The sequence below is a fragment of the Apium graveolens genome, chromosome 5 (assembly GCF_009905375.1).
Source record: "Apium graveolens cultivar Ventura chromosome 5, ASM990537v1, whole genome shotgun sequence".
Lineage (NCBI taxonomy): Eukaryota > Viridiplantae > Streptophyta > Magnoliopsida > Apiales > Apiaceae > Apium > Apium graveolens.
Window position 1 is genome coordinate 10420507 of NC_133651.1, and position 24630 is coordinate 10445136.

General features: G+C 33.8%; 1 pseudogene; it reads left to right on the top strand.

Moving 5' to 3' along the window:
* Positions 1-986: 986 nt before the first annotated feature.
* Positions 987-24630, top strand: LOC141659788 (threonine--tRNA ligase, chloroplastic/mitochondrial 2-like; annotated as a pseudogene).

The window sequence follows — 24630 nt, forward strand, 5'->3', positions numbered from 1 at the left end:
AATTCATTGCCTGTTCTTTAATTATAATTGATACGTACATTTCAACTTCTGATTGGTGTGCTAGTTATGTAGTCGGGTGAGGGTTTTATAGCTCGGGTGAAAAGATCGTTAAGTGCTATACAAAACTGGAATTTTGATGTAGAGATTGTGAAATATAGAAATTGTGGATTGCTTTGCAAAGTTGGGCTGAATGAATATATGGATATTGTGGCCCAATAGCTAGAACAACAAGATTAATAGGGGATATGCACAAGCGTTATTAGGAACCCTAATTGGCGAAAATATATATAACTCGCATCGCTTGCTGTGATGTAGAGATTGTGAAATATATATAGAGATTGTGGATTGCTTTGCAAAGTTGGGCTGAATGAATATATGGATATTGTGGCCCAATAGCTAGAACAACAAGATTAATAGCGGATATCCACAAGCATTATTAGGAACCCTAATTGCTATATACGGATCCAATAAAATGAAAGAACAATTTTCTTTCTACTCTCTCTCGAGACGGAACACTGAAGAAAAAGAACAGTGGACTCATTGCTGAGTAATATGGATCTACAATCTTTGATTTCAACAAGAATATCTCCCCCAACTCTATCCTCTACAAGCTTCAAGGTCAAAACTTCGATTTCAATTTGGGGGTTTCGAGTCTAGAGGTTGAAATTTGGAGTCAGAGGTTTAAAGAGGCGAGAACATCAAGAATGAGGCTAACTTGAACTGGGTAAGCTTTGAACACCAAGTTTCAAATTTTCAAATTGGGGGTTCCAATTTAAAATCCTAATTTTTTTAGTTAGTTGAGGATATGTTAATAACTGTGTAACAAACTAAGTTTCGATATTTGTCCATAAATTTTTAGTCTCAATAACGATATAGTCTCAATATCGATTTATGTTTGTGTGAAGTCGAATTACGGGTAATAATATATCATATATTCTTGGTTAATTATTGCTCGATGCATAATGTTTATCTTAACCAAACAAGTTATGATATTACTGCAATTTGGTTTTGAGAAATATGAAGTGAACCTTTCCACCAGACCAGAGAAATCTGTGGGAAGTGATGACATATGGGAAAAATCAACATTGGCACTTAAGGATGCTTTAGAAGATAAAGGGTGGAATTATGAAATTGATGAAGGCGGTGGTGCTTTTTATGGACCAAAGATTGATCTCAAGATTGATGATGCTCTTGGAACACTATAAGAATAATGTCAATAGACATCACACATTAGACATCGGTTAACTTTGCCACTTATGTTAAAAGAAGTATTGACATCACCCTGTGTTTTTGTGATATCTTTGTTCTTTATATACATCGGTTATAATTAAACCAATGTCTAAAATTCACCAAAAAAATTAATTTCGTGCCCACCTTTTCTTTCCCCCCTTAGTCAAATTTTCATTCAGTTTTAGTTCTAAATTCCCCCCCCCAATCCCAAAATTCTCCCCCTTAACCAAATTTTGGTTCCCCCCAAATCAATCTTCAGACACAAAACCAAAACAAAAAACTAAAAACTAAAAAATGAAAACTAAAAATTAACAAACTGAAAACTGTTATTTCTCTCTCTCGAACCCCCTCTCTCTCTCGCTCTCTTGAACCTCTCTCTCTCTCTCTCTCGAACCTCTCTCTCTCGATCGAACCTCTCTCCCCTCACAATCTCTCTGAACTCCGGCCATCATCTCACCATCACAATCTATCGAACCTCTCTCTCTCTTGAACCTCTCTCTCTCTCTCGAACCTCTCTCTCTCTCTCTAAACCTCTCACCGCTCTCAATCTCTCCGTTAAGCCTCTTTCAGTTAACCTCTCTACTTCGGTAAGTGTTTTATCTACTTGAATCGAACTGATCTTCTCTGCATGAAGACCAGTTTTACAAGTTAAGGATTTTTTGAATTCAAAACCCTAATTTTGTAAATTGGGGTTTTTTCTAATTCGAACCCCTTATTTTTTTATTAATTTAGTGTCTAAACTTGTTGCTAATACTTTTCTTCTTGTTGTATACATGACCTAATCTGAGAAAAAAGATTTAAAGATTTAGGTAATTTGGGTGTTTTTGGTTGTACATTTGTATTTTTTTTTATTTTTGTAAATTAGGTTTTTATTTGTTTATAAAGTTGTGATATGTTTTTGCAAGAAATTAGTGTTGTTCGATTTTTCGATTTTTGGTGAGTTTTCTTTTCCAACTCTGTTTTGTACGCTTATACATTTGATTTGTTTTGTTAGTTTTGATAGTGTTTTTTTGTCTATGTGCTATGTATTTGGTTCTTATATTGATCTATGTGCTGTGTACAGTATGCATTATGTATAATATGAAATCGCAGTTTTGGTTTGTTTTCAATTATGTACAGGAGAATTCATTTTGGTATTCAGGTGTGTTATATTTAAATGAAGTCGTGTTCTGAATTTTGTATGCAAGTGTGTGGTTAATTTAGTCATGGTGTATGCAAGTGTTTAATTGAAAATAGTACATTTATAATTTGATAATCTGTATCTGTGATCTGACTATTATACTATGATTAATTATAGTTAATTATATAGTGATTATATATTAACTATTGAATGACTAGTTAATATATAGTACTAGTACTATAATTAAATGTATAGTATGAATTACGTAATGCATTACAAATTGATTCATATCATATTATAATAAAATGTATAACATTAAAATGTATAATATGCATTATGTATAATATGAATTCTCAGTTTTCTTATGTCGTTTATAGTCTGCCCTATGTGTGGTTGTCATACTTAAAATCAAGTTAGACTTATAAAATAAATATTAGACTTATAAAATAAATATAAGCCTCATACTGAATTTTTTAATGACATACCACGTGGTTTTAAATGGATAAGTGTTGGATAAAAGCCGATTGGGATTCTCTACAATATGAAATTATTGTTGAGAACTTCTTGATATTTGCCGAGGAAAATGCTAAAAACCCCAAGAAAATTCCTTGTCCTTGTGCCCCTTGCTCTAACTTCAAAAATTTTTCTATGAATATAATCAGAGGTCATCTTTATAAATCAAGGTTTAGTTCAGGATATTCTGATTGGATTTGGCATGGAGAAAACCATGATAATAGTACTAGGTCATCTGTTGGTAGTACTTGTCCTCCCTCGAAGCCCATACCAATTTCAGAAATATTTAACATGTGTGAAGCAACCTATAGTAGGGAAGATTGCGATAAAGAGTCAGATAACTTTAAGAGGTTTGTTACCGATGCGGAACAACCTCTGTTTGAGGGAAGTGAGTGTACTAAACTAGAGTCGGTCTTAAAATTACATAATTGGAAGGCTAGGTTTGGAGTTTCCGATAAAGCTTTTACTTATCTGCTTCAATCAATTGGATCAATTCTTCCTGAAGATAATCTGCTTCCGTCTACTATGTATAAAGCCAAGAAAACCTTGACTGATTTAGGCCTCGAGTATAATAAATTCCACGCTTGTCCAAATGACTGCGTATTATACAGGGGTCCAGTTCTCGAGTCTTCTTCCAAGTGTCCCAAATGCCATCTCTCCTGCTGGACAGTTGGGAAAGATGGTCAAGTTAGGGTAAATGTGCCAGCTAAGGTTAGGTGGTATTTTATGATAATCCCCAGATTTAGAAGAATGTTTAAATTTTCATCTATTGCTTAATTAATGAGTTGGCATGCAAATAATCGATCCAAAAATGGAAAGATGCGTCACCCCTCTGATTCTCCTTCTTGGAGAAATGTAGATTGTAGATGGCCTGAGTTTGGTAGCGAGGCAAGAAATATACATTTAGGATTAGCTGCCGATGGTATAAATCCACACAATAATGGATTAAATAATCGGTACAGCTGCTGGCCAATTATGTTAGTAACGTATAATCTTCCTCCATGGTTATGCATGAAGAGGAAGTTTATGATGTTAACAACAGTAATTTCAGGCCCACAAGAGCCTGATAATGATATTGACGTATATCTCTAGCCACTGATCGACGATTTAAAAAAATTGTGGGACGAAGCTGAACCAAACATGTACGATGCCCATACCAAATCCTTTTTCACTCTAAAGGCAATCTTGATGTGGACAATAAATGACTTCCCGGGATATGGAAAGTTGTCGGGGTGCGTTAATAAGGGTTATAGGGCCTGTCCAGTATGCGGTGATCAGACCGTGGCTAAATATCTAAGTCATAGTAGAAAAATGAGCTACCAAGGACATCGTCGGTATTTAGATCTTTATCATCCGTATAGGAGGCAGATGACAGCTTTTAATAGAGAACAAGAATTTGTTTTTACACCAGAACTACATAGCGGAGAGGAAGTGTTGGGGCAACAACAGCAACTTAGGTTTGGTTTTGGGAAGGGGGAAGCCAAAAATGGTGGAGTCTCTATGGAAAAAATAATCAGTTTTTTTTTGAGTTAGAGTATTGGAAGTTTCACCATGTTTGACATTGTTTAGATGTGATGCACGTCGAAAAGAATGTGTGCGATAATATAATAGGGACACTTCTGCACATGAAATTCAAGAGTAAAGACAGCCTTGCCTCGCATCTTGATTTGGTTGACATGGGAATACAGCCTAATTTAGCTCCAGAAGTAGGTGAGAAAAGAACATACCTACCTCCTGCCCCTTATACTCTCTCCCGGAAAGATAAACAAACAATAGTGGCATCATTGTACGACATGAAACTTCCATACGGACATGCTTCAAATATAAGAAACTATGTATCGATGATTGATATAAAGTTGTATGGTTTAAAGTCCCATGACTGCAATATCCTCCCCCAACAACTACTACCTATTTGCATTCGTTGAGTGCTTCCAAAAAATGTTAGGGTTAGTATCATAAGATTGTATTTTTTCTTCAACTCTCTGTGCAACAAAGTTGTAGATATGTCGAAGTTGAATAAATTACAAGCAGATGTGATATTGACCCTATGTGAGTTAGAGAAGATATTCCCTCCGTCATTTTTCGATGTTATGATACATCTTATGGTTCACCTAGTAAGGGAACTGCGATTATGTGGACCGGTTTTTTATAGATGGATGTTTCCATTTGAACGCCTCAATATAATATTGAAGAGTTATGTAAGAAACTGATTATATCCAGAAGGTTCTATAGTTGAAGGTTACCTCAAAGAAGAGTCACTAGAATTTTGCAGTGAGTTCTATAGCGGGAGTAGTAGCACAGCCGGTCTTCCAAAAGATGAAGAAAATATTCCTGGTCCAATCGGTGGTGTGACTATGAAGTCAGTTGCGGAAAAAGAACGAGATGAGGCTTATATTTCAGTTCTTCGTAATAATTCGGAAGTGGAACCGTATGTTATGTAAGTAAAATATAAATAAGTATACATATAATTGTTAAAGTTGTATTTGATGTAGTTTAGTCGAATCTGATGTAAGTAATTTCAGGTTGCATAAAAAATATTTAGAAGAGATTTATCGAGGGAAAAAGAAGAGTGTACAGTGGTTTGAACAAAAATTTGGTTTACATTCTATTTCCTTCTCTTTTATTTTTATAAGTCATTTTTTAAAATTTGTAGCCACTTATATGCATCAATAATTTACATGTAGGTCAGTACAGAAATGAGGGAGAATGCGGAAGCCGTATCTGAAACTATAAAATGGTTAGCTGGGAAACCTTCATATTCAGTTTTGACTTACGAAAGTTATGTTTTTGAAGGGGTCCGATACCACACAAAGGATCGAGATAATGCAAGGGTAGTTCAGAATAGTGGTGTGTCCAAGTCACTAGTGCTAAGGAAATAATCCGGGAAATATGGGAATTAGACTACCACGCATTCAAGGCCCCTCTATTTTTATGTACATGGGCAGCAAGTGACAAAGGTGTCAAGTCCGATGATCTGGGTTTCACCCTTGTCAACTTCAATCGACCAGGTCACAAAAAGGACAAATATGTATCTGTTGACCAAGTAAACCAAGTATTTTTTATTGAGGATCAAGTTAATGCTAATTGGTCCCTTGTGTTATCGATGAAAACTCGAGACTATCATGATGTTTACAATGAAGATGCTCCTGAAGACACCTCCTGCAATCCTCCCCCATTCTGTTCTAATATCCCTACATATGACCATACTAATATTGATAATGCAAGTGTTTGCAATAGAAGAGAAAATATAGAGGGTATATGGGTCAAAAAGTTATAGGAGTCTAGCTATATATTCTCCTTATTTGTAATTTTTCTTGTTATTTGTAATTTTTCTTGTTATTTGTAATGTATCTTATGATCTATGTTATCTTGTAATTTTTCAATGTAGTTATAGGGGTCTATCTGTAATTTTCCTTGACAATTAAGTGAGAATTTTTTTTAATTTTCTACATATCTGTTAGACATTATACCATGAACTGAGTAGTTGTTCTAATCTATTAAATATTAGTTAATTTTTCAGATTAGAGGAAGAGGAAAGAATGGCACCAAAAAAGCTAATGTGAAAGCAATCAGAAAAGACCGCATCACAGAATCTTAGCGATGGAAGCCCCAAGCGGCTGGAGGATATTCCGAACAATGATGAAAACAATGAAGGGCATGCATCGGAATCTCAACCGACTAACTCAGAACATATAAATACTACAACTAATACTGCTACAAGGAAGTCTGGGGTAAACGAGGCGTATGCGCAATGTACAAAGTGCTTGTCAAGAAAGCTCGCGGGAAGAAAGTTAAAGTCACTGCCAATGAATGGGGGATTCCTAATGGGGAAACTAGAGCTCATTTGCAGTCTTACATTGATATGTTGGCCAGGACTACGATTCCAATCGATATTCCTACCTGGCCAAATATAGACCCTGAATTAAAATCAAAGCTTTGGTTAGATCTTCAGGTACTAGATCAATTGTAAAAAATTATTATCAAATGTAGATCTTGAATATAAGTTTTTCCTGTTATGGTTTTGCGAACTTGTGTTTTTTTTCAGGCGACCTTCAAAGTTAAACCATAAATTGAAAACATGGTCTTAAAGTCATTAGGCTCTAAATGGCGACATTTTAAGAATGATTTGACGAGAAAGTATGTGCTTCCATTTATTGGAGAAAGGAAGAAGCTGAGTAAGCCTCCAAGAGGTTATGGTTACGTTTGTAAGGCAACCTGGAAAAGGTTTGTGAGACAGAGGACTAATTCTAAGTCGAAGGTATGTTTTAATTTTGTAATATATGATTTTGGTGATTTTTTTGCATCGTCTGTTGTAATTTTTGTAATCTTGTGACATGTTTTTAGGAAATTCATGAAACACAAAGTGAAAGAATGTCTAAGAGAAAATATCATCACCGGTTGTCAAGAAAGGGCTATATCGGTTTAAAAGAAGATGAGGTAAAAAAAGTTCATTTAATTGTATAACTATATTTAATTTAAAATAGGTTAGTCCATAATAAATTAGAGTCCTACATTTTTTAGCCATGGAGTTATTGATATTACTACATTTAATTTTATTTGTAATAGATAAAAAAAGGAAGGCTGAATCCGGGAGAAGAACCGGATAGAGCGATTTTTTGGCAAAAGGCTCGTAAGCGGAAAAATGGTCAAGAGGTTGAAGAGGTCGATGAAGATTTGGATGTTGTATGCGATAAAATTGTAAGTTTTAATTTTGGTTAAATTATTTAAATAACCACTATCAATTAAAAAAGGCCATACCTTAATTAGTGCAGTAATGGTAATTATATCAGTTTACTGTTATATTATATCGCATAAATTATATTGCATTAATCACATTAAAGTATGTGAATCAGTAAAATTAGGACGACATAAAGCAGTAAAGTAGGAAAATGTTTTGTATTGTTTTTTTCATGTGTGATTTAGCAAGCTTGTATAACTTAAATAGATATAGTTAATTGGTCTTTAATTATACTTCTTACAATTTAAGACGCATTCCATGGCCACTAATTACAATTATGCGAAATAATTATAATATATCTTTTACTTAAAACTAGTTAACTCCATTTCGGCTAATTTATTTTCTTTTAATTTATTTTCTTGTTAACAGAACACATTGTTGGAAAAAAAAGAGGATTGGTGAGATTCAGTTTTCTGGTGCTGAAGATGTTCTGACAACGACTTTGGAGAGTCGTGAGCATTCTCGGAGGGTTCGGGCTGTTCGAGGGTACATCACTCCAAAGCAATACTTTAATTTTCCAAGAGAGCCAAAGCTTCGAATCATAAAGACAGAGTTGATGGCCCGTGATCGACAAAGGGATGAACTGCTTGAAAAAAAAATGCAAGCGCTCGAGGCAGAGATTGATCGCTTCAAGTCAGTGATCGAAAGTGGAGGAACTGTTCACTCTCCAATGCCGTCTGAAAAGGCAAGTTGCGATCCAGAAAAGGATAAAGAAATGAAGTCAAATCCACCATCTGCAAGAGGAGTTGTGTTGGTATATGAAGATGATGACTGTGTTTTTATAGATGGCCCAGCTAGGCCTTCACCTCCTGGAAGTCACGTAAGTTATTTTAATTTTGTGAGCAACCTTGTGATTTATCTTACTAAGGTAAATCATTGTTACCTTAATTTTTTAATTTTGTTTATTTAAATATTATAGGCCCAACGATCTTGTGAGCTATCTGTCGACAGACTAGAGAATAAGGTTGCATTTGGTATGGTATATCCTCGCGAGGATAATTTAACTGATTTGGTACATGGAGTTGATATACCAATTGTAAATCAATGTGTCTCCATTGATGGCCTCATAAAACCAGATGCCTTGCTTCCAGCTGAGACGCGTGGTGATGATATGATGACTGTCCGCGATGCTCAAGGATCTTTTTTCGCATGGCCTGGGGAATTAATTATCTACACAAATGTTATTGTATGATGAATAATATATATGGATAATATTGTCTGAATTTTGAAATTAAATTGTTCATTTCAAGATATTAAAAATTAAGTGGTATGTGCATTTTATTTTGGTTTTATATTATCATCAGGTGCAGAAAAAAGAAAGGCCCCGAACAAGTGCTGAAAAAATAAAAAAGAATAAAGGGTTGCAGGATTTGAAGGCACAATTCTTTCAAGAAAAGCCAGGTGCAAAAGTGCCAAAGGGCTTTAACCTGTTGTATAAACATGCAACAACTTGGATGAAAACTACCGGGGTCAGTATCCAGGTTCGATGTGTGCCGAATGTGTTTGGACATAAAAAACAATTTATTTGTTGCATGACAATGTTGTGTCTTTATTGGAGTTTGAAATGCTAGGCCAAGCAGTAGTTGCAAGTTACATGGCGTAAGTTACCTTTTTTTTCTTTTTAATGATCATTTCCTTTTAATGTTTGTAATTTTCCAGAACTTGCATTTTAATTTCAACGCTCTCTCGATAGGCACTTGCATGCTGAGATTAGTGAAACACCAGAACTGGCGGAGACATTTTATTTTATTGACCCCGGATCCACATATCACGTGAATGCTGATTTTGAAGCATACATTTTAAACCGGTTGAGAGAGGGTAACCCGGATCGCCTATTCTTTCTTCCGCATAATCAGAAGTAAGTACTTATTGTAATACTGAAAATTAAAAACATGGAAATTACTGTACAAACCTCAATGTGATGTGTCCTATCTTTCTTTGTTTTTTTATGAAAATAGTATGCATTGGATTTTGGTCGTTATCTGGGAAGGGGAAAAAATATATTCTGAATCCACTACCTCACCCGACACAATTTTCTGAACTAGAAAAGGCGTTATCGAGGTAAATTTTTATTAACGTAATAATTTTGTAGAATTGCATGTTCATTTCTGTACATTGTATGAGATTTTATGTTTTATATGCAGGGCTTTGAAAAGTTACAACTCTGAAACAGGTAGGGGTAACAAGATGGCCAAGGCAAAGTTTCTTAGTGTAAGTATAATAGATCGAGTACCTAATATTTGTGCTTAATATATATGTCTTATTTGACATGCCTGATTTGTCTTTTTATTAATGAAATAGGGATCTCCCAAACAACCCGGTAGGATTGAATGTGCGTATTTAATAATGCGATACATGAAAGAAATTATCGATGATGATAAGTTGAATTTTGATAAAAAGGTATTACTTTGACTCTTCCAGTTTGCTATATACTGAGATATGGTTACTTTTCAATATGATTACTTTTCAATCATGTACTGTATTTTGTTTGTTTGGGATTTGTAGTGGTTGGCAAAGACTCGATCGTGTTACAACCTTGAACAGCTAGATGAAGTTCGCATTGAGGCCCTGCAGTTCATCCAAGAGCATATATGATCAATTCTTGTACTCAAGGTCTTTTCTTTTGCGTAGTCATACATTTGGTAATTTAGACGGTGTGTAGTAAGAATATAAGTGTATGAATGCTGGGGTTGGTGTATAGGTTTGCAAATGCTAGGGGTTGTACATTTGGTAATGTAGATTCTGTAGATTTCGAATGATTGATGCAGATGATGGGGTTGGTGTTGGTGATTTTTGGATGATTGATATAGATGATGGGGTTGGTGTTGGTGGTTTTTGGATGATTGAATGGTTAAATGTATGAATGATTGACTGGTTCGATTTGTATGGATGCTTGTTATGCCAATGTTTTAGTTTTGGTTATGTAGTAAAGGACATCAGTTTTATTTATAACAAATGTCTATTAGTAATGAGTACATCACTTTTTTAGAAAATTAGTGATGTAAAACTTTACATAATTTGGTCTATAAACTTCTTACACATCACTTTCAATTAAGAAAAGCTGATGTCAAAAAAGATAATGTACATCACTTTAAGGTAAAAAAACTGATGTCAAAGAAATCCAGGTTGAAGTATAAATGAAACATAAAAATCACTTTGTTTAAGATAAAACTGATGTCAAGTGACATTATAAACATCACTTTTAACCAAACAAAACTGATGTCAAAAAATGCAATTTACATCAGTTTCAGACAAACAAGTGATGTGAAAGACTAACATGTTCAAGTCTAAATGATACATAGACATCACTTCATTCTAGAAAACACTGATATCTATACGCTAAATTAGACATCACCTTTCATTAACGAAACAGATGTTTAATATGTCATTTTACATCACCTCTATCAAAATTATTGATGTTTTTTTGACAAAAAACATAGCTCAATATATGTTTAATATGTTTTAATAGGTGTAATTTATTTATTAAATAATTTTGTTATAGCATTTTTTGTAAAAAATCATCACATAGACATCAATATTTTTCACTAAAATCAATATTTTTGTGACAAAAACATAGCTCATGATATGTTTAACATGTTTAATTAGGTGTAATTTAGTTATTATATAATTTATTTATAGCATTTTATGTAAATAATAAACACATAGACATCTATTTTTTAACTAAAATCGATGTTTAATCGAGTATAGACATCGGGTATCCACCGATGTCTAGAATAGACATCACCGACATCAACATCGGTTGGGAAACAACATAGACATCGGCCAAAAAGCGATGTCTATGGACTTTTTTATTGTAGTGGTGGCAGTGCTCAACTATACAGGCAAGTTTAAGCACAAAACTTGGTTATATATATACACTACAACAAAACTGGCTATTTACGACAGTTAACTTATGACGGAAAAAAGTGTGCGCCTTTCTTACGATGAAAATTTAGATTCCATCTTAAATTTTTACGACGATAGGACTAATCCGTTGTAAGTATATTATTTTATTATTAAACTTACGGTCAAATGTGCAATCAGTCAACTATGAGATATACTTTAAGACGGAATTTATATTTCGTCGTAAGTTGAAATATTTCATTATTATTCTATTATTAAATTTATTTACAAAAAAGGATAATAAAAATTTAATTATAATAACAACGTCGTTTAATTATAAATTATGATGGAAATCATGTCGTCGTAAGTAGTATTTATGACGGAACTGTTTCCGTCGTAATTTTCCCACCTTCCATATTAAATGCCACCAGCTAACTGTTCAAAAGTAATATTTTTTATTAAAACTTACGATGGAAATTTATTTCCGTCGTAAATATGTGCAAAATATCACTGTCTCTTTTCAAAGTTCACTCTTTTCACTTATTTTTTCTCACAAAAATATATCTTCATATCATTCAAAATACATGATAACATAACAACATCGAATTTTACAGTCTTTAATTTAAGTATTAAATTTTAGTCATCTTTTATATTGTTTATATGTATTTAAATGTGTGATTTAAATTTTTATGTTTACATGTAATATATATTCATATGGGTGCTTATATGTTATTCACTTAGCATTTTATTTTCATTTATAGATGTCTTATAAAACTACTTGGATCACTAAACGAATTATTCCCGGTGGTTATGGTTTTACGGGAGAATTTAATAAAGGGGTTAAAGATATCTTGGCATTTGTAATAAAAAATAGCAAGGAACCGAATGATCTGGAACTTTTGATTAGATGTCCGTGTAATACATGTAACAATCAACTCTTTCAACTCATTTCCGATGTCAAGTTTCACTTATATGCGGTCGGTTTTCTTGAGACTTACACCACATGGCATTATCATGAAAAAGAAGGTGGCTCACGAAATGAAGAAATGAATGATCGCGAAGATGTATTTGATGAATATGAGATGTTGAAAAATGCCTTTAGAGGGGAAGATTTTGGATATGTCAATAGTGTCCACGAGGAGCCGAATGAGCAAGTATCTAAATTCTTATACAATGTGAGTAATGTCGGAGGACCAATTTATCCGGGCAACATCAAGTACACATAATTTAAGTTTGTCACTAGATTACTACATTGGAAGAATCATAATAAATGTAGTGATAAGGCCTTTGATGAGTTACTCCTCTTACTTGGATATGTGTTTTCGGAAGGGCATAAACTTCCTTTTAATTATTATGGTGTCAAGAAGATGGTCAAGAAGCTGAACTTGGGATACGAAAAAATATATGTATGTGAGAATGATTGTATGTTGTTCTACGGTGATGATAAAGATTTGGAAAACTGTAAGTACTGTAAGTTAAGCCGATCTTAAGATATTTTAAGATCACTCCTCGTCTACAGCGTTTGTACATGTCTACCCATACAGCCAATATATGAAGTATCACAAGAACAGAATTGTGACTGAAGGGGTTCTTAGTCACCCTGCAGATGGAGAAGAATGGAAAGAATTTGACAAAAACTATCTGAATTTTGCAGCGGATATTCGTAATGTAAGGCTCGGTCTTGCAACTGATGGATTTCACCCGTACAGTATTGCTACTTCTATTGAATACTAAATATGGCATGTAGTACTACTTGTGTACAACCTTCCACATACCATGTCCATGAGGAATCCATACATATTTATGACACTACTAGTACCCGGGACAAATGATCCTGGGAGGAATCTGAATGTCTATCTTAGGCCTTTGATTGATGAACTTATTAGTTTATGGCAGGTTGGTGTGCAGATATATGATGCTTCTATGAAGACCAATTTCATGATACGGGCTGCCTTGTTATGGACTATCAGTGACTTTCCCGGGTTGGGTATGGTTAGCGGATGGTCAACCACAAAAATATGGCTTGTCATGTGTGTATGGTTGAAGTTAAAGCCAAGAAGCTACCACACAACAGGAAGTCCAGCTTTTATGGGTTACATATGTGGAACGTAGACAAGTGCCGAAGAAGTTGACGAAAAGGTCGAATTGTCCATAACATGTGTGCTGGAATCACATTTCCACCACCAGGGAAACCACATAACAAAGAAAGGGCAGATGGCTTTGGGGATTTACACAATTGGACACATATTACTAGCTTCTTTGATCTACCATATTGGGATTCATTGCGTCTATGTCATTCTATCGATTTTAGGCACACGGAGAAAAATGTGTTTGAAAACATATTTCAAACTATTTTATATAGTGCCAAAATGAAGGATACCACAAGATCAAGAGAAGACTTAAAGGCAATGGGCATCATGCAAGAGTTATGGATGAATGGTAGACACAGGCCTAGAGATAGATATGAACTCACCCGAGATCAGCTGAAATTGTTATGTAAATGGGTACATTGATTGAAACTTCCAGATGGTTGCCCATCAAACTTGAAGAGATGTTTTAAGATAGCTAAGTTGAAATTTCAAGGCATGAAGTCACATGATTGTCACGTATTTATGCAAAAGTTTTTATCTTCTGCATTTCGTGAACTTCTTCTAGATGACATACACAAACACTATAAGAAATATTGAATCAGACAATGTTTTTCCACCGTTGTCTAAAAGATGAATTTTTCGTTGTCTATCCGGGGGCGGTGTGTTTGGCACTCATACAATGGTTTCGCACCATTGTAACAAATACATCACACAACTGAATATAAAACCTTTATCTCATTTTATTCACACAACGCATATGACCCTTTCTAATATTCTACAAACAACAGTTTCTTATCCGTTGTAACAATTTAGAGGCACAATAGTTAAAAATAGTGTTATGTGAATTTACTCCTACAACAGTTTATGTATAAATTTCATCTAGTTAAACAATGGTTTTTATTAAGAAAACAATACTTTAGACAACGGTTTTTTATTTTTTGGGTATTGTGTTTCAGCTATGCTCACAACAGTTTTTGTAATGACCAAGATATTGTTAGAAGAAAATAATTTTATAAAGTAAGACATACAATGGTTTTAATAATTTTTAATGGCTTTCACACAATTGTGTACCAGATCAAACTCATTTAAAACAAATCAAATAGTATTGTTAAAATAAAATTGTGTCTTAATCCTATTGTAAAAGTTACAAATAAAATTAAAATTTAATATTCAAAATTTATAAAGAAGAATTACAATTATAGCTACAAATCTATTTTTAACACTCATTTTTCAATTAAGAAATTGAGATCTTGAGCTCCCCTCCTTTTCTCTTCCATCTTCAAACTTAACATCCTATTACCTGTAATATTAGTTATTTGTTGGAGTTAGGACATGAATTAAATCAAATTGAATGCATCGGAAAAAGCTTAATCAAAAGTGCACAAATTTTACATTATATACAAGGTACTAGTATAAAATAAATCAATTTCAGATGTATATATACTAGAACAATCTAATTTTTTATCCAAGATACATGCTTATTTTTTATCCAAGATACATGCTCTTTTTTACCCAAGAACAATAACATAAAACAAATACACTTCTCTCATAATTTTGAAACATCTTGGCAACTAAAATAAAAAGGGTTGTTAAAATTACATAATTTAAGGAAAATAAATAACTTAAGTTTTTTTATTACCTAAAATGACTTACAAGAGGTAGGTAGAAAAAATAAGTCAATGGATTAAAATGCTTCCAAACATGCACCACATAACATCTGTTGCAACCCATTTCGTGACTGGAAACATACTTGCAAAATTGCAAAAGCATGTATGAACAATAACTTACTAAAAAGCTGGCATGACAATAATATTAACAAATAACTATAACTGTGATAATGAATTTACCTATATATTACCTTATATTTGCACACACATATAAAGAAATTCCCAGTCTTGCCCCATATGAAAATGATTATATCTTTGCTTGCAATTACCAAAAAAATACCATTTGGTGACAGCAAGATGATGGTAGTTCCTTTGTGAATAATTTCCCTGCATAACCATAGACGTAAGTGTATGCCTTCGAGAAGTCTTGTCAAAAAATAATCAGAACATCAGGCTACTAAGAAATTTTAGTATAAGGGGAAAGGCCAGTTTTGTATGATGGTGAAATAAAACTCAGGCCACTGCCAATCTTTGAAGCTGCGAATTGACAACATATATACTCAAAATACTGGGTCAACATGCCAAAAAAAGTGGGAATTCACATGCCTCTGTAATATTAAAAGTATATTTCACACACTAAAGATTCATTTTATTCTAAATCTGATCATAGTAATGATGGATAACAATGGTAAACTTTTTCTGCATGCAAGATCAGTAGTGGATACAAGAAAGACTATACTTTACACCACTGGATAGTGGATACAAGTCTTGCCTGAGGATTTTGCTAGTGAAGGCATTGGAATTGTTGAATTTAACCCTGGTCGGGCATTTCTCCTTCTGTGTCTGAACAACATAACCCAAGAAACTGCACAATAAAGAGTCAGAGACAGAGAGCCTAGCAAAACTATAATTGCAATTACACTGCCTTGAAGTCCATTTTTATGTTGCTACCTATTGACGTCAACCCCCAGGGGCTTAAAAGGTCTCCTTCCTTTTACTATCCAGACCGGAATATGCCTCACTATCAAAGGTTAAAGGTGCAGGTGGAGATGCAGGAAGACCTATCAGTGTATGAAGTACGACTGCATTAATCAAACAATCGCCTGCATATACTTGATACTGCAAAATCAAAATAAACATTTCATACCTGGATAATGCAAATACAAGACCTCGTATTTACCAAAATAATAAGGTTCGATACCCACTTCCTTTTGATAGAATTTTTGATATATTAGATAGGCTATAGAGTTATCAAAATTTGTACCAAAAGGCACCAGGTCCAAAAGGACAACAATCTTTTCTTGATTCTGATTGTTTGCATTTGCTCCCATTATGCAAACTTGACTTTTCTTTATAAAAAATCCCACAAGAAATTTGTGCAGCAAGGTCCGATACAAGAGGAAAGAATGCATACAATGGTAAACCAAGCCGCAACCCAACTTTCATTGCCAAAACACAACCACATGGAGATCCAGAAGGCTTATTGGTGTATGGCTCTCTGCGCGATAGTGACTCTGCATCTGCTATTTTTCTCCGAAAGACCACATTAACAACCGTAATCAACCTAGTGGCTTGAAATATCACCTGGATGCCCAAATAAATGATTTTAGACTATTTTAACCAAACACACAATATCACCATAGTATATGCAATATCACAACATCTCTCCCAGTGAATTAGAATTAACACACAAATAAATAAATACATAACAAAGAGAGAGAAACTAATTACGAGAGAGAGAGAGAGAGGGAGAGAGAGAGAGATAGAGGGGGAGTGAGGGGGAGAGAGAGAGATTACTCACTTCAGCAGTGAGATATTCAAGAACAGCAGACAAATACACAGGGGAACCAGATCCAACACGCTGAGCATACCTCCCATTCTTCAAAAATTTAGTCAAACCCTTACCCTTGCCAGCTCCAGTTGAACCCAAAATCAATCCCCTTCATCTACTAAATGATCTACTCAAGTGTACTCTACTTTTGATTACGAAACTTTAGTGAATAATAACATTTGAGCACCTACCCAGATAGAGAGAGACTAACATCTTTATATTGAAAGAGACCGAGTTCGCCTAGATAAACAACGGCAAATTGCGCAGATTATGTAAGAAGAATGAGTTGAAAAAGATGCATCGGTTCTAAAAAGAGAGAGAGGGAGAGATAGAGTGATGCATCGGTTCAGCAGCGAGAGGGAGGGGACAGAGGCAATTTCAATTGAGATTGAAAAGTAAAGGGGGAAAGTGAAGTAGTAAAGGGGATCGAGAAATGAAGGGGGAAACCAAATTTTCATAGGGGGATAAATTATTTGACAGGGGAGAGAAAATAATAAAAGTATTTTTGTTATTGGTCAGGCATGAAAAAATATTTTTTACAAAAAATATTTAAAAATCTAGGTAAATATTTCACATTACGGTTTGATAATTTGAATTTTTTTATAATATGAAGTTTTCATGCAAAATAAATTTGAAGTTCTTTTATATTTTTTTATGACTAAAATGGATATATCTTAATATGTGTACAGTTGGATCATCGAAGAAATCATTTTAAAAATTTATCTAGTAAATCGGGAATGAGTCTCGTTGTTTGGAGTTGTACTTTTACTAGATTTTTTCTAATCCTGACATGCAAGATGAATTTGAATTTTTTTAATAACTTTTTCATATGACTAAAATTGATATATCTTAATATCCGTACGGTTAGATCGTTGAAGAAATCATTTTAAAAATTTATTTAGTAAATTGGAAATGAGTCTCGTTTTTTGGAGTTGTACTTTTACTAGATTTTTTCTAATCCTGACATGCAAGATGAATTTGAAATTTTTTAATAATTTTTTCATATGACTAAACTTGATATATCTTAACATCTGTACGGTTGGATCGTCCAAGAAATCATTTTAAAAATTTATTTAATAAATCGGGAACGATTCTCGTTGTTTGGAGTTGTACTTTTACTAAAATTTTCTAATCTTGACATGCAAGATGAATTTAAATTTTTTTATAATTTTTCATATGACTAAAATTGATATATCTTAATATCTGTACGGTTGGATCTTTGAAGAAATCATTTTAAAAAATTTATCTAGTAAATCGGGAACGAGTCTCGTTGTTTGGGTGTTATTAAAGACCATTTATGTGGTAGTGACCCCTATATCGAAATAAATTAAGAAAAAACAATATATTCAAATGGATCGATATTAAATGGCTCGTTTGACTTTTCTTTACTCATACGGTGTCTGTCTGTAATATTTTAAACTTAACAAGTCCCGAATCTTTCATGTGTATAGTTATCGTCTATATTTTGAAAGTAATGACAGGATCTACGTACGTATATGATTACGATACAACATATTATAATGAAAAAATATAAGTTATTTATTTCGTATAACCTTAGTGATATTTAAACATGTGTTTGATAATGTGAGTTTTTACAAGCCAATTACATCTCTTGTAGCACATTTTGAAAGCGTACAATAAGGATTCAAGTCCCATTCAAGTCTTTGGGATTGTCAAGAAATTTGATGTCAATAGATAATGGTTTGAACGAAAAAGACTTGTTTGTACAGGATCTTACAATAGATTTTCGCCAAAATCGTTGTCTTATATTTTGTCAAAAAGGCTGATGTCATGACACAATGGTTTCCTAAAAAGGCTTGTTTGTACACTTTCGTACAATGGTTTAATTTTAAAACTGTTGTCTTATATTTTAGAAAATCATTCTTCCAAATTTTAAACACCTATATCGAATTAAATCAAGAAAAAATGACATATTCAACTGGATCGACATTAAATGGCTCGTTTCACTTTTCTTTACTCATACGGTGTCTCTATGTAATATTGTAAACTTAACAAGTCCCGAATCATTCATATGTATAGTTATCGACTATATTTCGAAAGTAATGACGGGATCTACGTATGTATATGATTACGATACAACATATTATAATGAAAAAATATAAGTTATTTATTTTGTATAACATTAGTGATATTTAAACATGTGTTTGATAATGTGAGTTTTTACATGCCAATCACTTCTCTTGTAGCACATTTTGAAAGCGTACGGTATCGATTCAACTCCCATTCAAGTCTTTGGGATGGTCAAGAAATTTGATGTCAATAGACAATGGTTTGAACGAAAAAGACTTGTTTGTACATGTTCTTACAATGGATTTTCGCCTAAACTATTGTCTTATATTTTGTTAAAAAGGTTGATGTCATGACACAATGGTTTCCTAAAAAAGACTTGTTTGTACACTTTCGTACAATGGTTTAATTTTAAAACTGGTGTCTTATATTTTAGAAAATCATTCTTCCAAATTTTAAACCCCTATATCGAATTAAATTAAGAAAAAACGAAATATTCAAATGGATCGACATTAAATGGCTCGTTTCACTTTTCTTTACTCATACGGTGTCTCTATGTAATATTGTAAACTTAACAAGTCCCGAATCATTCATATGTATAGTTATCGACTATATTTCGAAAGTAATGACGGGATCTACGTACCTATATGATTACAATACAACATATTATAACGAAAAAATATAAGTTATTTATTTCGTATAATCTTAGTGATATTTAAACATGTGTTTGATAATGTGAGTTTTTACATGCCAATCACTTCTCTTGTAGCACATTTTGAAAGCGTACGGTAACGATTCAAGTCTCATTCAAGTCTTTGGGATTGTCAAGAAATTTGATGTCAATAGACAATGGCTTTAACGAAACAGACTTGTTTGTACAGGTTCTTACAATGGATTTTCGCCCAACCTGTTGCCTTATATTTTGTCAAAAAGGTTGATGTCATGACACAATGGTTTCCTAAAAAAAACCTTGTTTGTACACTTTCGTACAATGGTTTAATTTTAAAACTATTGTCTTATATTTTAGAAAATCATTCTTCCAAACCTCAATCACCTTCAAAAAAAATTCAAATTTTTTTTAAAAATTCAGGCGGGAATCTAAATAAAATAGAGGGGAAACGAAAATTTTAATTTTTTGAAAATCAACGGCTCAGAATAGTATATTCATAATCCAACGATAAAGAAAATGTGACTTTTTTTAATTTTATATAAATAAAATTTACAGTAAAAAAAATTCAAACCCTCTGAAAATTAGACACCGATTTTTCATGAAAGTTGTTGTAACATATTTTCCAATGCAGGTTATTCAGACAACGAGTAAGACACCATTGTCTGAAACTCTTTTACTTAACAGAGGTGATAAACTATTGTCTGTTATGCTTTGTTTCTAACATTGGTTTTTCTGCACCATTGTCTCAAATAAATAACATATTGGTACCGGAAAACCATTGTCTAAGTTGCACAACAGTCCTTAAAACCCATTGTGTAAAACAATAGAAAGCACACCGGTTTTTTGTGACCTAAACAACACTTGTACCAATCGAAGTCACACAATGAGGATGAATACAACCATTGTCTCATTGGAGCACAAGGGCATCATTTAGACAACATTTTTGAATAAGTTGAATCACCATTGTGTGAAACAGAATGATACAAGGCTTTTTGGTCAACTACCAATTAACCGTTGTCTAATTTTTTGGGACAACAGTTTTTTTGGCCACCATTGTGTAACAGGTGTTGTCTGATTCAGTTTCTGGTGTAGTGAAAGTACTTTGTGATCTTTCAAATTTTTTCAAGGACTTGTGCTCAACTACACTACTTGCATCAAATATTAGGCAGTTGGACAAAAACATAGCTGGGATCATTTGTACTTTGGAGACTAAATCCTTTCCAACTTTGTTTGATCCAATGGAGCATCTTCCCGTTCATCTACCCGAAGAGTGCAGACTCGACAGCCCTGTCCCATCACGATTGATGTATAATATTGAAAGACTACAACACAAAATGAAACAAAAAGTAGGGAACAAAGCACGAGTTGAAGGTTCCATTGCAGAAAATTATGTACATGAAGAGTTGACACATTTCTATTTCATGTACTTTGAGTCAGGAGTTGAGACAGCGCACAACTTGCTAGGTCGTAATGTGGTTGATGATCGCTCACGGGATCCACATAAACTCGAGGCGTTTACATATCCGGTAGAGCTCCTCAGAGCATATACATGTTACCATTTAGATGTGGATTCCATACATGTTGCAGCACATCATGTTCTTACCAACATGCGTGAAGTGGCATTCTATATCACGTAAGTAATAAAATATTTTCATTCATAATTAAAACTTTGAAACATTCTTCACAAGAGTATGTAATTGAGTTCGTTGGAGAGCCGGGAAGAGGAACATTATTCCCACCATTATTCCCACCATTATTTACTGTATTGTATGGATGCCCTGCCTATAGAAAAAATATGTGCTAAGGCTAATTTATACACAGACTCTCTGATCTTCTTAAATTAATAAATTTATGATTTTGAATTTTGATTTTTAATTAATTATAAAACTCAGTATAAAATAGTTCAAGCCTTAATAATCTCTACAAATAGCTATATATTAATTCTTAGAATTTTTAATTATTCATGCCTCATGGAAGTGATAAATTAAAATGGATGTGTATTTGAATAAAATAATACACCCCTAACCATTCAATTACAATGTGAGTATTACTGATGTGTATAATTCCTGACATAATTATTCTTTTTCAGATTCAGTGTCTAATTATTTTCTTTATAGGACCGCTACATTAGCATATGCGGAAAGAAAGGAGTTGATCCTAAGGTGACCCAAATTCAGAGCTGGGTAGAAGCGGTGGGTGGAGTTCGTAAGAACGTAATTCTTGGACATCCACGGGTTCGAGCCTCTGATATTTACGGTATATTTCTTTTATAGACTGGAAATTTTTAAAATATATGAGCGTGAGTTGCTACATATAGTTTCTTCCCAATGATAATATATCGACATTATGTTGTTATAGAGCCTGGTGCACGTCCGCCACGTTCTCGGAAAGGAGAAGGAAGCTCTGGAAGATCTGCTTTGACTCGCTTACAAGATGAAATGTTCATGCGTGTCGTGGATGAGACCTTGGCCCAGGCTCGAGCCAATCCCGAAGAGTATATGTTGACACACGAGCAGATTCCTCTCTTAGCACATGGAGTGGTGGAAGGAGACTCCTCACTACCTCCGAACCATCCTATTACCAGAGAGACGCGTCAAGCTTTTATTAGGGTTATGGTGGAGGTCCTAAATAATATCTATAAGACCCACGAACCAGGAGCTGCCAAGGTATGATCAATTTGATTTTTTATTTTGTTTTAATTTTTTTTTATGCCTCGTCACTTGAAATCATTCCTGAATAATTGTTGGAAGCTGGAAACATAAAGGCCGCCTAATTAACTCGAAACTTAAATAGGCCAGCTTAGCACCCATGAAAGATTACCTTGATTTCCTATATCTTGATTATTAACATTTCCTTATGCAATTTAAAATTGTAAAAAACCAGACACAAATAGGCTCCGGAAGCACACTTGCAGGGAAATACCCAAAGAGAAAACAACCAAGTTTATAAAATTTTGGTGCATGCTAGCCCCCAACCAAATACTAATATATCCCTAATCATATATTTATATAAATATCATGGACTGGGATATTGGGAGGAATAATACATGTTTCTCCTTGTCTTGGTCTGAGCCCTATAGTCTCTCTGTCTCGTTTTAAATAAAATATATTAAAGCCATTGACAATGTTTTTAGTATATTTAAAGCATGCATGCATCATCATTCACACCAAGCACTTGACTGTTTAGAGAGAGCTGGTGAGAGTTTTTCTTCTAAAGAGGACAAACTTGAGGTTAGGAATTACGATTCTTGGTTGGTAAAATTTAATTAACACAATTATATATGGACCGCTACCAATGATCAATCACATAACCTAATTATGATGGTGAGAGCAATGACGAGAGTACCGAGACGGATGAAGATCGTGACATGAGCGGTTCTTTTTATGATCATGTCCCTCATGGTGGTCCAGTCATTAGGGGTTAATATTAGCTTTATGTATTTGAATGTTTGTAAGATAACTAAGTTGTGCTTGTAAACATAATTTGGTTTGTAAACTGAATTTTAGTTTGCTTTCTACTTTTGATTGTGAATTAGTATGGATTTACGGTATAACTAATATAAATTATGTATTATGACTTGATTGCGAGGTTTAGAGTTTGTTTTAAGTTTGCGATTGCATAAGATTTTGGCAGGTTTAGAATTTAAATTGGAAGCCGAAAATGGCTGGATACTGAAATATTAGTATTTGGTTAGTCTGGAAAAATAAACTTACGACAATTGTTCTTCAAATATTCCGTCATAATTTTCCTGGAAAAACAAACTTACGACGGTTGTTCTTCATATATCCCGTCGTAATGTATACATTTTCATATTTAAATTTTCTTTTTGAATTTTCATTTCCCGGCTTGTAGACCCCACCTTCTAAAATACGACATTTTTTCTGTTGTAACTTTTTAACTTATGATGAATTCTTTTGTCGTAAAATTATATTTTATTTCATTAAAAGTGGGTCCCGTAAAGTAATAAGCGATATTTTTTCCGTCGTAAGTTCATAACTTACGACGTTATTATTCGTCGTATTATAGTATCTTACGACGATAAATTCCGTCGTAAGTAGATTTATTATTTTATTGAGTATGTGGGCCCCTCCTTCCTAACTTGCGACGTAATTTTAACTTGTGACGAAAAAACCAACTTACTACTCGACCAAAAAGGATGATTTTTTCCATCGTAAATGGCTCAATTACGACGATTTCAGTTCAAAAAACCCGTCGTAAATGGCCAGATTTCTTGTAGTGATATTGATAATTAAATGGTTTTTGCATAGCAATGAGAATTTTTGTGCTCTTTGAATTGTTTACTAGTATAGTTTAATCTGCACTTCTTTTGGCAAACAGATAATATGTTGTTCTTAGTTAAATCAGTGTTTTTGTTCATATGTAGGTTGATTTTGATTTACCTCAACATTTTGACATTATATATGTTGATTCTGACTCGGGAAAAAAGCGCCCCATCATGATTCATAGAGCAGTTCTCGGGTCCCTGGAGCGATTTTTCAGAGTGCTGATAGAGCACTATGCTGGAGATTTTCCATTATGGATTTCTCCAATTCAAGCTAGAATTTTGCCCGTCGCAGACATGTAGGTAAGTTCTTGCATGATTATACATTTAACTTCCATCAGCCCATCTACCAAACATTTTTTACAAGATTTAAGTTGTTTATTTGGTTTACCAAAAAGTTATATTAGTATAAGAAGAGGTTGTGCTTTTCTATAGTTGGACTACTGTAAAGAGGTGACCAGAAAGATGAAAGCTAATAGTATTCAGGCTGAAGTTCGCAGTGGTGAGCGTCTTCCGAAGCTCATCAGAAATGCCGAAAAACAAAAGATTCCTCTAATGGCGGTCATCGGGCCCAAGGAAGTTGAGACACATACAGTTACAGTTAGGTCTAGGTTTTCTGGGGAGCTCGGATCCGTGACAATTGGTGATTTGGTGTGGTCATCCCAGGCTCCCTTTTGA